A 14,280-nucleotide genomic window follows, 5' to 3' on the forward strand; every position below is an offset into this window, starting at 1 on the left:
AGGGGCAGAGAGAGAGGAAGACACAGAATCCGAAGCAGGCTCCAGGCTCTGAGCTGTCAGCACAGAGGCCGACGCAGGCAGGGCTCGAGCTCACAAACCCCGAGGTCATGACCTGAGCCAAAGTTGGACACCTAATCGACTGAGCTACCCAGGCCCCCCAAAAGTAAAAACTGTATTTCTAGCAATGAGTTTAGGTAAGAAAAGATATTGACATTTACTTCTCTGGATGACGTGAGAACTTTGAGATCATTGTAATTTAGGCTTTTATTTTTTCTTCTCCCCTTTTGTCTGTAAGATCCTAATTTATTGCCCCTCCCCCATCTAAGCTTATTTTTTAAAATATAAAAGAAATACATGCATGTGGTGTTTCTTAAGCTTTTTTTGATGTTTGTTTTATTTTTGAGAAAGAAAGAGAGACAGAGTGAGAGTGGGGGAGGGGCAGAGAGAGAGGGAGACACAGCATCCGAAGCAGGATCCAGGCTCTGAGCTGTCGGCACAGAGCCTGACGCGGGGCTCGAACTCACAGACCACGAGACCATGATCTGAGCTGAAGTCAGACGCTTAACTGACTGAACCACCCGGGCATCCCTGCATGTGGTGTTTTTTAAACCGCCCCCCCCCCCCACACACACACAACATACCCCAGAACAACGGATTCTCAGAAGAAAAGTAAAATCTGTCTTTAATTTCATTCCAAGGGCGGTGTGCGTGTGCCTGTGTTCTAGAAATTTTAACTTTTATTTTTCACTTTGAGAATGCCACCATAGTGTGTCTAAATGTGGCCTTCTTCTTCTTGTCAACTTTGCTCGGGACTCCGAACATATGCTCAGCTTCCAACTGAGTTCTTTCTGTATATCAGCAACGTTTTCTCCTGCCAGGTCTTTGATCACTACTTTTGTTGTACGCATTCTTTTCTCTCCAGAATTCCTATTATTCCAGGTTGTATCCCCTGTGCCTGACTGTTTGCCCCTTTCCTTTTCATCTCTTTATCGTCTGACCCTGGACCATGTTAATTGTATTGTCTCCGGTGTCTCATCTATTTACAGCCTCCATCACGGGTTTTAACCCAGCTATTGTGGTTTCTGTCTCCCTGCTTTACTTCCTGCTCTTAGATTTCTGCCTCGTTATTATGACCTTTTCTAGTTTCTAGATCTTTTCCAGAGCCCCCATAATCTTTTTTTATTTTTATTTCTTTAATGTTTATTTATTCTTAAGAGAGAGAGAGAGAGACAGAGTGCGAGCAGGGGAGGGGCAGAGAGAGAGGGAGACACAGAGTCCGAAGCAGGTTCCAGGCTCTGAGCTGTCAGCACAGAGCCCGATGCAGGGCTTGAACTCACCCACTGGGAGATCACGACCTGAGCCGAAGTCCGACACTTAACTGACTGAGCCACCCAGGTGCCCAGCCCTGGAATCTTATTGAAAATTCAAATCAGATATTCAGATATATTTTTTGATTTTTTATTATTTTTTCTCTTTTTCAGATATATATATTTTTGAACCTGTGCTGCAGTAAAAAAATTTTCCCCCAGGGAGGCAGCTTCTACAGAACCCTTCCGGGGATATTTATCTTTTGAGTTGCAGAAACTTCCCAGATCCTATGAGCTTTCATTTGCCTCATCTTCACAGAGGGAAGTCTGCCCGGTATGGATGTCAGGGTAGAATACTTATTCCCCAGTTTCATTTTCCACGTGGGGGTGAGATTAGGGGTGGTGACAAGGGGAGGCGTCTGTCCCATTCTTCAGAGGAGTGTCTTCTTTGATTGGTGACTGCGGCTCAGCTCCTTCTCAGTGTTTCCTGGGCTGCTCTGTGCCTGCAATAGCAGGCTTAGCCCTGCAGGGGGCAGTGTCAGGGGCTGCCTGCCAAGTCCGTCCAGGTCAAGTGTCAATGACTAGGGAGCCTATGTGTCTAAGGAGCCAAAGCCACACTCTGTAGTCCCCTTCGTCAGTGATAAACCTGGGGTTTTGATCTTCAGTTGTCTAATTCCTGTAACCTTTGTCTCCAATGAGGGGAGGGAAAGAAAGGGATACCTTTTTTTTTTTTTTTTTTTGGCCTATCCAACAATGACTCAAGTCAAGGAACCAGGACACATTCAGTGGGAGGTTGGTAAGAGTTCCTGCCTGAATCTCTCTCAGAGGGTCACCAGGTTCAGGCCACAGGAATTGAGGAAAATAGAACAGAGGGGGAATGATCATGTCGGACATGGTGCAGCCCAGGAGGTGTGAGAGAAAGGAGGTAAGCGGCCACTTCTGGTTGAGTTTGTGCCACCTCTATGGATGCATTCTCAGAAAAGGGGGAAAAAAATGGGCTGGTATTATTTTTAAATTCTCAAGAAGCCATTAACCATTGCAAATGAGTTCATCAAAGGTTTGGGGGAATTCCTGGCAACAGGAAGAAAAGGAACAGAAAAGGAGGCTTTTCTGCTTCGGAGAACTACCAGTAGCTTCTCAGGGCTTCTCCGTGGCTGTGCCCAGGTGCGACCAGCCCAGGCACGCAAAGTACACTCGGGGTGGTCAGAAAGCTGCAGGCGTGCAGAGGTAGGAGGGAAGCTTAGGGGTGACCCTCTGCCCCCCACCTCTCGGGCCACCCTGCCTGCTGAGTGAGGGCACTTCCTGGGTGGCCAGCGTCCCCTACTTTGTCCTGGACACGTGGCCTCTGTCCAATGGGGTAGCAGCCTGCCTTCTCTCAAGATGCCTTCTATTTGGCCCTGACAGAAAGTTCTGGTTTCCTCCGCGCAGATGGCTGGTTCCCGGGGCCGACGCACATCTTCCCCTTTCTCTGGTGGCCATTTCGGGAGTGTTCTGTCGGGACGGGAGGAGGGAAGGCTGAGAGCGATATCCCGGGAGCAGTGTCCACGCCACCCTCCTGCCAGGAATTCCCGGCCAAGTTTTACTCACTTCCTCACAATTCTTAGATCTGTTTGAACATTTGAAAACAAGAAACCTCCATGTTTTCTCACTCTTAACATTCGATGTTTCGGGGGTTTGGATCCCTTCCCCCTGACGGTGATGGGATTTTTTCATGCGCACAGGCACTGAGGACAGAGGCCTGGTTGGCCCCTGGACAGCTGGCTGGCTGTGACCTGGTGAACGCCACGTCATCTTTAAGTGCCGTTTAAAAACTTTTTTTTTAAATTTATTTTTGAGACAGAGAGACAGAACATGAACGGGGGAGGGTCAGAGAGAGGGAGACACAGAATCTGAAACAGGCTCCAGGCTCTGAGCAGTCAGCACAGAGCCTGAGGCGGGGCTCGAACTCACGGACCGCGAGATCATGACCTGAGCCGAAGTCGGACGCTCAACCGACAGAGCCACCCAGGCGCCCCTTAAGTGCCGTTTAAAGTTCTCCTTCTGTCCTTCTCTTCCTGGGCCCTCCTCCTTCCCCAAGCAGAAGTGGCCACATGTTCCCCCGCACCCCAAACCCCGTGCACGTATCCCCTCCCATCAGTGTGTGCTCATGCATTTTGGGGGGCATGTGGTCCACTCCTGGCCTATTCTGATTATTATCTTTTATTTAGTTAAAAAAATGTTTCAGTGTTTATTTATTTTGGGGAGATAGAGAGGCAGGGTGCAAGCAGGGGAGGGGCAGAGAGAGAGAGACAGAATCTAAAGCAGGCTCCAGGCTCCGAGCTGTCAGCAGAGAGCTGAATGCGGGGCTCAAACTCACCAACCCTCGAGATCGATCGTGACCTGAGCGCTGTCTGAAGCTTAACAGACTGAACCACCCAGGTGCCCCCAGGCCTGTTCTGATTTCAAAAGGTTTCCTCCTCCCCTTTGATTTCTGATTGCAAAAGCACTTAAAGGAGTCATCTTCTGAGCTTTTAACATTTTAAATGTTCTCAGGGAGAGGCTGGTACAGCTAAAGCCATTCCCTGTGAACCAAGCCTCCTGGGTATTTGTGCCGCAGAGGAGATAACGCAAGTGAGGTGCACTTTAGGGACAGGGAGGGCGGTGCTGTGGTGGGTGGCGTGGAAGGCTGGAAGCCTCCCGAAACCTTGCTGGCTGGGCCTGGGGGAAAAAAACCGCCGTCTGCAAATTAGAAGCAGTTGTGGAGGACATTCGAATTCCCCTTGCTCCAAGGCTCGTTCTTATTCTGGGCCAAACACCAGGAGACACGAGTTACTTGGCTGACCCGCAGGTTCCCACTTGTCCCTCCTGGGGAGGACCCTTGAGTCACTGACCACACCGACCCCGAGCACAATGCGAGCGGTCTGCTTCCAAATGTCAATGCGGTGCGTTTGTGCAGAACTGGACCTCGGTTTACAGACTCAGAAGCTTCTCAGAACGGATTTCAATGGTCTGTGTCGCCTGTGTGTGTGTGTGTGTGTGTGTGTGTGTGTGTGTTCATACACTCATGGATCAGGGGCCCTGAAACTCTGGGGAAACTCACACAGGCCTGACCCTGATGGACTCTGACTTAAAAGAATCTGGCCTGGATCTGGCAGGACTTAATTCTGACCAGACTGCTGGTGTCTCGGACAGCGGTCTTCAACCCTAAGTGATGACCGGGTGCCCCAGTCGGTTAAGCGTCTGACTCTGGCTCAGGTCATGATCTCACGGTTTGTGGGTTCGAGCCCCGCGTCAGGCTCTGGGCTGACGGCTCAGAGCCTGGAGCCTGCTTCGGATTCTGTGTCTCCCTCTCTCTCTGCCCCTCCCCTGCTCGCACTCTGTCTGTGTCTCTCTCAAAAATAAACATTAAAAGAACTATTTAGAAAGTGTCTCTCTTCTGCTGGCCTCCTCTCCCCTCACACTTGCAGCAGGGTCTTTACAAGGTAGAACCCAGTCTCCTATTATCGCGTCAAACTCCCGGGAGCACCTGGGCCAGTCCTGGGGATGAGGAGGGTCACCCTGACGGGGGGCCGGGGATGGGCTGTGACACAGTGGGCAGGGGATGGGTGGCGAAAGCAGAGCCATGGTAGGGGCAGAAGGCTGGGAAAGGCCGGGTGTCCCACAGCTGATGGGAGGGGAGCGGGAGCCCAGGCTGCTGAGGCCAGGGCCTGCCAATAACCCTGAGGGCTGGGGATCCTCACTGAGCCTCGCTGAGCTGCAGGATTGGAGGAACTGGGGGCCCTGTGGGCTCTTCTGTCTGAAATGATACACATGGGGGCATGGGCTCTTGTGCTGAAGGAGGAGGCAGGAGGGATTCACTTTTTTTTCTTGTTCTATCTACAGAGTTTCTTGAGCATCCGTTAGGCGCTAAGCACTGTTCCGAGCACTGAAGAGCCGATGGTGAAGAACACGGGCAAAAAAAATACCTGCGCTCATGGAGCTTACATTCACGTGTGTGTGTGTCTGTGTGCGTATGCATATGTGTGCACGTGTGCACACACACACATGCACAGCGTGTGGAAGGAGATCCAGGAGAGGGAGGAAGTGAGAGTGGAGAAGGGAAGGAATGGAATGGCCCATGCCTCCTGGCCCAGCCTGCAAAACTGGTTTAGAACCTCCACGGTGACAGGTGCGGGGGGCCAGAAGCTGAAGGATGTGGGGAGACTGCACACGCCCCTGTCCCTCTGGAGCCCAGGTGACAGGATGCGGTGTGGAGCTGCGGAGGGGCCGTCCTCCCTCTCCCCTTCCCCTTCCAGGTCTCCACGGGCAGGCGTCAGCAGCTTCCCAGCGGGAGGGCTCTGGGTGTCCCAGCAAAGACTAGCAGGCATCAGGAGAGGCCTTGGTCGCTGCAAAGCTCCCGGAGCAGAGACGGTGCTGGAACCGTCTTCGAGGAGACATGCGGGCAGTGGCTGGCTGGGGAAGAGGCTCAGACGGGGAGGCTTGTCCTAGGGCACAGAGAGGTCCCTCATTCGGACATGCTGTGGAGGGGGTGGCCGGCCATCTGGGGTGCTGCAGGCCAGAGCAAAGAGCTTTTGTGTTTGGGGCATTAATGATGATGTGTCTGTCCTCACTTGGACCCACAGGCTATTGAGGCCAGGGGCCAGGGGGACTGAGAGACCTAGGTGCCCCTTGAAACCGACATTCCCCAAACACATTAGTTGTAGATGGGGAGAAACAGGTGCTCTGTCAATAAAACCTGTATATAAATTCCTTTACGTTAAAAATGAGGGACTTATTGGGGCGCCTGGGTGGCTCAGTTGGTTGAGCGTCCAACTTCGGCACAGGTCATGATCTCACAATTGTTGGGTTCGAACCCCATGTCGGGCTCTGTGCTGACAGCTCAGAGCCTGGAGCCTGCTTCGGATTCTGTATCTCCCTTTCTCTCTGCCCTTCCTCCACTCATGCTTGTCTCTCTCTCTCAAAAATAAATAAATATGTTAAAAAATTTTTTTTAATAGGGGCACCTGGGTGGCTCAGTTGGTTGGGCGACCGACTTCGGCTCAGGTCGTGATCTCTCGGTTCGTGAGTTTGAGCCCCGCGTCGGGCTCTGTGCTGATGGCTCAGAGCCTGGAGCCTGCTTCGGATTCTGTGTCTCCCTTTCTTCTGCCCTTTCTCCACTCATGTTCTGTCTCTCTGTCTCTCAAAAATAAACTAAAAGGTTAAAAAAAATTTTTTTAATAAAAAAATGAGGGACTTACTGCATATATTTGTTATAGGGTCTCTTTTGAACCATTCAGACAATGTACTGGGAGGCATATTAAACTGTTTAAATATTAGACAATAAAATAAATCTTGCCTTCTGGGTAAGCAGTCTTCCCCTGGTGTGATTTGGTTTCATAATTTCAGCTGACTGCAGCTGCGGTCTTTAGGGAAGTTCCTCAGAGCCGGCTGGCTTAGGGCCCCTGTCATGACCATGGCTGCACCTTGTGATTTCCACGTCAGAGGAAATACTCAACAGAAACTGTTTGGGGGCCGATGAACACTATTTTAAAATTTGCACCACAGGCATTGCCCCCTCTGGCAAGAGTGGGGGTCATTTATATCCTGCCTCTAAGGTACAGAGTCACATGTGGAAACCTGAGTTAGCTGGGACCGCTTTTCTGATTAGGGTCAAGGGTTCTCCTCCCAGCAGGCAGCTGCCATGCTGGCCTTCCTCCTAAACTGGCCCTATCAAGAGACATTGGTTATACTCAGAAATAGTGCCAGTCCTCTTGATTTTGGCTCAAGTCACCATCTCACGGTTTGTGGGTTCGAGCCCCGCATCCGGCCCCGCGCTGACGGTGAGGAACCTGCTTGGGATTCTCGCTCTCTCCTCTCTCTCTGCCTCTTCCCCACTTGCACTCTCTCTCTCTCTCTCTCTCAAAATAAAAATAAACTTAAAAAAAAGAGAGAGAGAGAAAGAATTGGTACCAGTTTAAGCTAAAGGAAAGAATAACCCTTCAAATTTAAAAGTAAACCCTTATCATTAGACAACCAATCCTTGAGTCTGAGCCTCAAGAATGGTACAGAAAATTTCACCCTATTTTTTGTTGAGCTCAGACCAGCAGACATCTGAAAGCTCCCTCTCTGGTTTGTCCTTATTCTCTCCTCTGCCCCCTACCCCGCCTCCCCGCACACCCCCCCCCCCCCCCAAACAGCTAGTCCTGGGGCCATTTTATCCCATGTGCTACATTCCAGGCCCTTAGTCAAATGGTTCTTTCTGGGTTTTCTCTCCATGGAAGCAGAGGTGGTTTGTGTTTGAGGGAGAGGGTTTTAGTTCCCTCTGAGTGAAACACTGACCAGTGAAACAATTCTTTCTCTGGCTAAAATGGGTCACTTCTTGCAGGCGACTTCGTGGAGTTTTTCTGCTAACAAAGTATCTTTCACTTCTCTCCATTTTACCCAAATACTTTCTTGTAGGTCCTTGCTCGGCATGGGACCTACAGAGGGGGAGGGGGCGCACCTCCTTGGCGGACAGGAAGAGGAAAACCCCAACTGGCCACGTAAGGCAAAACCACAAACGTCCTCAAGAGAAGCAGGTTCCCGGGAGAGGTAACGAACGTGCTGTCTGAAAGTGTTCAAGCGGAGGCTGGTTAATTACCTTTTTGGTGAGAGCTTGGACGCGATGATCTCTCTGCTCTGTCCTAGAAGAATCTAGGCACATTTTTCTTGGCGACTTGTTCCCCAAACAAATCTGTCATGGTAGTAGGCATCTACTGTTTCTGTCCCCCTCTGCCCTTTATCCCTTCTCTCTGGCCCGAGAGGGATTGGCTTCAACCCCAGCCCCCATGCGGGGCTCAATGATCACATTAACGAGTGATAGAAAATGTTCACACCTTGTGCCTCCTCCCAGGAGTCTGTCCACACGCCTTTCTCCAGACCGCCTTTTTCCTAATCTTCGAATGCTACTCCTAGGTCCCTGACTGACCAGCCAAACTATTTACCACTCCCCCTCAAATCCACGCACATCCCCAATTCAGGCCATTTCTCTTTGTGCACAAAGCAGATGACCAGATGTAGGACCTGAAGCTCTGCCCACGGGGGACAGTTTTCTCCTGCCTACAGTTCCAGGACCGCCCCTGAGAAGACTATAGGGCAGCTGTAGTCCTTTGTGGCTTTCCCCCACATGCCCAGCCAACTGATCCGTGAACCAAACGTTGTCTTTTTCTTCTCCCACCAGCTAGCTGGTTGTGAGCCCAATCCCTCCATCCCAAGGTGGCTATAGATGCGGCCAAGGCGGGAGGTGCGGATCCCATGGCGGTGGATGGCAGAGGGTCAGACTGAGGGACTGAATGGGAGAAATGACGAGGTTGTCCTTTAAGGACAGCACTCATTTCTGCCATTGCCCCGAAGAGACAGGATTATTGGTTGGCTGGGGTGGGAGGCAGTTCCAGAAGCTTCCCCTTCTCCTGCCTCATCCTTGTGGCCCTTACCCCATAGGACGAGGATCCAAATCAGCTCCGTCTATCCCAATTATATATGGAGAGGCCAGAAAAATGACTGCCAGGTGGTTCTGTGGACCTGGGGGACCCACTGTAAAGCAGGTCATGAACTTGGACTACGCTTACTACCTGACCTTCATGCTCTCCCTTTGGGAAGGGGCCACAATGACATTTCGGGTGCCTGGGCAATAATGTCTACTTGGACTTTGGGTCCAACAGTTTCCAAAATGTCTGTGTAGTCCCCTTTCCCCAGTGTATGATTCTCAAGTACCCAATTTCTTCCTATGGAAAAGCGTGGGGAAACCTCACCCTATACGTTTGCCAGATGATATAAGGCCTTCTTTATTCAGTAGGTTCTAGGTCTTACCTTAGGCTGGGAGCTGGCAAGGGATCATGACTTTTTATTGGGGTGGCTGATCGTTTTTAAATAAGCAATGTTCTTTTTTCTTTCTTTTGTTTTTTAGAGAGACAGAAAGAGAGAGAGCGCGCATGCAAGCGGGGGAGGGGCAGAGAGAGGGAGAGAGAATCTCAAGCTTCATGCCCAGCGCAGAGCCCAACGTGGAGCTCTTTCCTGTGACCCTGGGAACGTGACCTGAGCCGAAATCAAGAGTCAGAGGCCCAACCAACCGAGCCACCCAGCCGCCCCAAGCAATGCTCTTTCTGTCTGTCTGCGTATCTTGCCTCGAGGAATATCATGTGCTCTTAACCATTTCCATGGCCCCCTGGGAGTCCGGACCTCCGGCTGCTTCTGTGACCTTGCTGCTCCCATGAGAATTGTGCCCACTTTGCAGCAGTCAAGTGCTACCACGTGGTCTCTGTCATTATAGGTTCTTCTCATCCCCGCTGCTCTCAGGGAGTCTGCTCTGGAATAGCATCTCCCACCCGCAGCCCCGGCCAGTGGCAGAAACGGTCAACAATGAACTTCTTCCAGAAGGTCAGCGTGTCCTGTGGGGTCTCTGGAGAAGAGCCAGCTGGGGGTTCTTCAGGCCTTCTGTAGGATAATCCGGCCTAGCAGGCCCTGTCCTGTAAGCCGTTCGATCCTTCCTTCTACCACCTGCCACCACAGTTCTGGCTTTTCTGCTTCACTTACTTTGTGCCACTGCTGTGTCCAGGCCCACCCAAGCCATCCTGGCGGAATCCTGTATCACAGCAACGTGCTCCCATATTATTAAATCTTCTCTAAGCAGGAGTCCCTGGATGGCTCAGTCGGTTAAGTGTCTGACTCTTGATTCCAGCTCAGGGCATGATCTCATGGTTCGTGAAGTTCGAGCCCCACATTGGGGCTCTGCGCTGACAGAGCAGAGCCTGCTTGGGATTCTCTTTCTCCCTTTCTCTCTCTGCCCTTCCCCCACTTGCATTTTCTTTCTCTCTCTCTCTCTCTCCCTCAAAATAAATAAATTAAAAAAATACACTTAAAACAAAAATCTTCTCCAATCAGACCTTATGTTCTGCCCCCGGGGCCCTCGTTCTTGGGGCCCAGCCTCAGATCCACTCTCCGGACTCCTGCCAGGACTTGTTGGCAGGACATTCCGGTAGCGCCTCCAGGGTACGGTATGGGCTTCTTCCTCCCCTTCACAGGCTGGGTTTTGTTGCGACTTGACTCGTGTTCTTTGTCTGGGGGCCGGGCGAGGGCATGCATGCCATGCTGCCTGGCAGGGACCCCGCACCATCTATAAGCTGGGAGGGGGAGGGGGGCTTTAGCCCTTAACAGGGTGGGTGGAGCACTTCCTCAGGGGCAGGGGGTTCAGTGGAACCCGGATACTCGAGCTGTTTGAGTGCATTGACCCAGATGCTTCCATGCCAAGTCTCTGAGTCCTAATCCTTGTCTACTGGGACATGACCTTGGTAGAACAGACTTGTCTTCGGTTGAGAATTTGATCTTCTCTGGATCTCCATTCTTCTCTTTCTCCGCTGGGGTCGGTTTTCACACTGCTATTGGGGGCCACAGAGGAGGCCTCCTCCTTGTCGACAGAGATGCTCACAGTTTCTGTAGCCTGTCCAAACTTGGGCCCTGGGGGTCCTGGGGTGGCTGGGCGTGTCGGGTATGTTCCCATCACTTCAGAGGGGCACTGGGTAGTGGTAGGGTGTGGCCTGGTGGATCAGGATGGCGTACTTGGTGGGGGGGGGGGGGCGCAGAATTATAGTGAGGCCCCCTGTGGTGAAGGCCCGGGGTCAGCACTGGCTCCTTGGCCCAGGCATCGCTGAGGAAGGCGACGAGTCCTGAAGGGGTGGGTGAGAAGGGTAACCATCCGCCATCTTGTCTCCCCTGTGACTGCGCCATTATTCTAGTGAATTCCCAGACCCGATTCTTAGCTTTTTCTGCCCTCCAGCTGCAGAAGATAAGAGTCTCTCTCTCTACTTGCTGCCAAGGAGACTTTTACACTTTGCCTTAAATTGATGATTAAGTCCTCAGCCTTTCATTGCCTTTCTTTAAGCATTGATAGCCTCCAGCCATGTGACCCCACAGTCCTTGCAGTCCTATTTCCCTCCAACTTCTGAAACGCCTGGGGATTGGCCTCCACCAGTGCCTTCCTTCCAAGGTTTCCCAACCCAGGGCATCCCCAGTGAAAGTTTTAACAATTGCACCAGGTCCAGAGTGCCAGGGCCTCCCAGCTCCTGACCTTCCAGCTCCAAACTGGTTTTAGAAGTCTGCTTCCTGTCCGACTTAGGCTCGGGTCATGATCTCCCGGTTTGTGAGTTGGAGCCCTTTGTCTGGCTCTGTGCTGACCGCTCAGAGCCTGGAGCCTGCTTCGGATTCTGTGTCTCCCTTGCTCTCCGCCCCTCCCCCACTTGTGCGCGCGCGCGCGCGCGCGCGCGCGCGCTCTCTCTCTCTCTCTCTCTCTCTCTCAAAAATAAATAAAATGTTAAAACAAAATTTTTTTAATTTTTAATTTTTTTTATTAAAAACATTTTAACATTTATTTTTGAGACAGAGAGAGAGCATGAACAGGGGAGGGTCAGAGAAAGAGGGAGACACAGAATCTGCAGAGTAACAAGGTGAACCGCCAACTGGTTGTAGCAGAGGCCTTAGCTGGTCCCGCAGGGAGCCCTGGGGCTAAGTTGGCCCTTCAGCGGTCTCAAATTTAGGCAAGAGGACTTGCCATTGTACCGCGCATCAGGAGGCCACATAACCTGGGGCGAGGCAGAGGAGTATTTGGATGGGAATATCTGAGCGCTCACTAATATGAAATAATGCCTCAAGCGGTGAGCCATCAACAGTCAAGCCACCTGACCGCTGGGGGCGTGAGAGCCCTGATCCCGAAGTGGAGGGAGAGGAAAGGTTCTCGGATATCACAGGCCTCCCCCCTCCCCCCTCGGGAAGAGTGAGGCTGGAAGATGCCAGGTTCTTGGTGACATCCTTGAGCTGCTGCGTGAAACCTTGCCTGAAGTCACATTTCCTTCGTACTTTTCAGTTAAACATGCAAATTCTCCTTTACGCTGAGGCCACGTGAGTTGGGCTTTCTGTCCCTTGCGACCCAAAGACCGTCCACGATCCGTGGATCCGCGTGGGAGCGCCAACGCTTTATTCCCGTTTTCAAAACCAGAGGCCAAGATTAAATTTGTGAATTGGAAAATGCACAAAGGTTTCGGTATAAATTTAATGAGGATTGTTTTGTTTTGTTTTGTTTTTGACTGTTGGGTTACCTGAACATGGGGTGTGAATTACCTATGGAAATGTTTACAAACTTACACTGTGGTATAATTGGCGCTTGTTTGCGCCCTTCATTAATATTTAATTTCACACCATTTCTTGAACGAATTTATTGGCACATTTTCACATTCCGCTGAGAGACTTAACATAAATCACATTAATAATAAATGGCAGGAGAGCTTTTTACATTTCTTTTTCTGAGCTATCATTTTAAACTAATTTTCTATGACAGGGCGTCCTAAATGTACTCTTGAAGATAAGACTTTCTTAATGTGTGCCGCGGCAGCCAACAGGGAACACCATGTGATTTTAATTATATTCACGTCTTGGATTTTGACAGTGCTTTCTGTCATTAACTCTTGCTTAGTGTTCCTCTTCATAAAGGGTCTGCAGCCACCCATGAAAAAAACAGGCTTGCTCCGACAAGTGCTTGAAGCTCAAATAAAACTAAAGAAGCAAGGTCATCAGCTGAAGCAAGAAGTGTTCTTGTGGGAACTGGGGCGAGACATGTTTGTCAGGAAGGCGAGGACCTGAATTCTTCAGGTGGCCCATCTTCCCGTTGACAGGCTGTCACGCTCCGTCTACTTCCTGAGAAACCACCAAGTTAAGCCGTATTTAGTCATAAGTAATTCAAAAGTTTTATGCGGAAGATAAGAGAGGATAAACCACCAGAAGCCCATCTTTAAACGCGTGTCAAGAAGGAAGCTGTGGAATTTCAAAACAAACTTTAAAATAGTTTAAAATTCTTTTTTTTTTAATTTTTTTAACGTTTTTTTTTATTTTTGAGACAGAGAGAGACAGAGCATGAACGGGGGAGGGGCAGAGAGAGAGGGAGACACAGAATTGGAAGCAGGCTCCAGGCTCTGAGCCATCAGCCCAGAGCCCGACGCGGGGCTCGAACTCACGGACCGCGAGATCGTGACCTGAGCCGAAGTCGGACGCCCAACCGACTGAGCCACCCAGGCGCCCCAAAATAGTTTAAAATTCTTAAAAGCACTTTTTCGCCAAGCGGATATTAAAAAGAAGCGCGAAAACTGGTATTTTTCCCCCCTGCAATGCTGCTGTGAAAGTATAGATTCTTTTGATGGCAAGTGGTAGAAATCCAGCAGAGAGGGTGATGGGGCGATTAAAGTAACCAAAATGTTCTGTTGCAAAGTAAGAAGGGGAATCTCTCCTCCCCCTCTCCCATAGCCTACTTCCACTTCCAAGGGGATCCCCAAGTCGGGATAACTATTGGTTTTGCGTGCACATCGACCTTCTCCGGCTAACAGCATCCCCTTTGTTTTGGAGGAAATACACCTGACGCCCTGTCGGCACCGTGGGGGTGCTGTCAATCACTGGGCCCCTCCCACTCCTGCAGGCAGGGTGGGCTCGTGCCTCCGGCTGCCCCTAACTTGGCCGTACATCTTCCTGGAGACAGTGATTGGGCCAAGAGGTGGACACGTGACAAATACTGGCCAATCAGAGGCTTCTCCTCTGAAGGCCTGAGGGCTGGGTCTCAACGCTGTTCTTGGTAAGTGGAGTTTCCTGAGCAAGGTCACGGAAAGGGAAGTAGGTAGGAATGTGGTTAGAAGCCCAGAGAGGAGCCAACCCATTCCACAAAAGGAAGGAGAGCACTGAAGGGGGAGGTCCATGGGAAGAGTCAGGAGTGGCAGGAAAAGTGTCAGCGAGGTAATTGGGAGGGTGGGGGTGGAGAGCGTGGAAGGACGAGGAGGGCGGGACTCCCAGGGAGGCATCAGGAAGGCTGGGTGATGCTGTCTCTGTCCCAGGTTTCTCTCCTTGTGGGACAAGAGCCTCAGAAAGGGCCAAGGGCAAGGTGGGCCCCTGGCACGCCCCTGGTCAGACTGATCAACATGAAGACCCAGGTTTAATAAAGATTAGA

At 51.1% G+C, this 14,280-nt stretch overlaps 1 pseudogene; it reads right to left on the reverse strand.

Annotated features, from left to right (window-relative positions):
• Positions 1-10,724: 10,724 nt before the first annotated feature.
• LOC132687060 (NADH dehydrogenase [ubiquinone] 1 alpha subcomplex subunit 3 pseudogene) lies at positions 10,725-11,027 on the reverse strand (annotated as a pseudogene).
• Between the last annotated feature and the right edge of the window lie 3,253 nt (positions 11,028-14,280).

This window comes from Panthera onca, chromosome E1, assembly GCF_046562875.1.
Source record: "Panthera onca isolate mPanOnc1 chromosome E1, mPanOnc1 haplotype 2, whole genome shotgun sequence".
Classification (NCBI taxonomy): Eukaryota; Metazoa; Chordata; class Mammalia; order Carnivora; family Felidae; genus Panthera; species Panthera onca.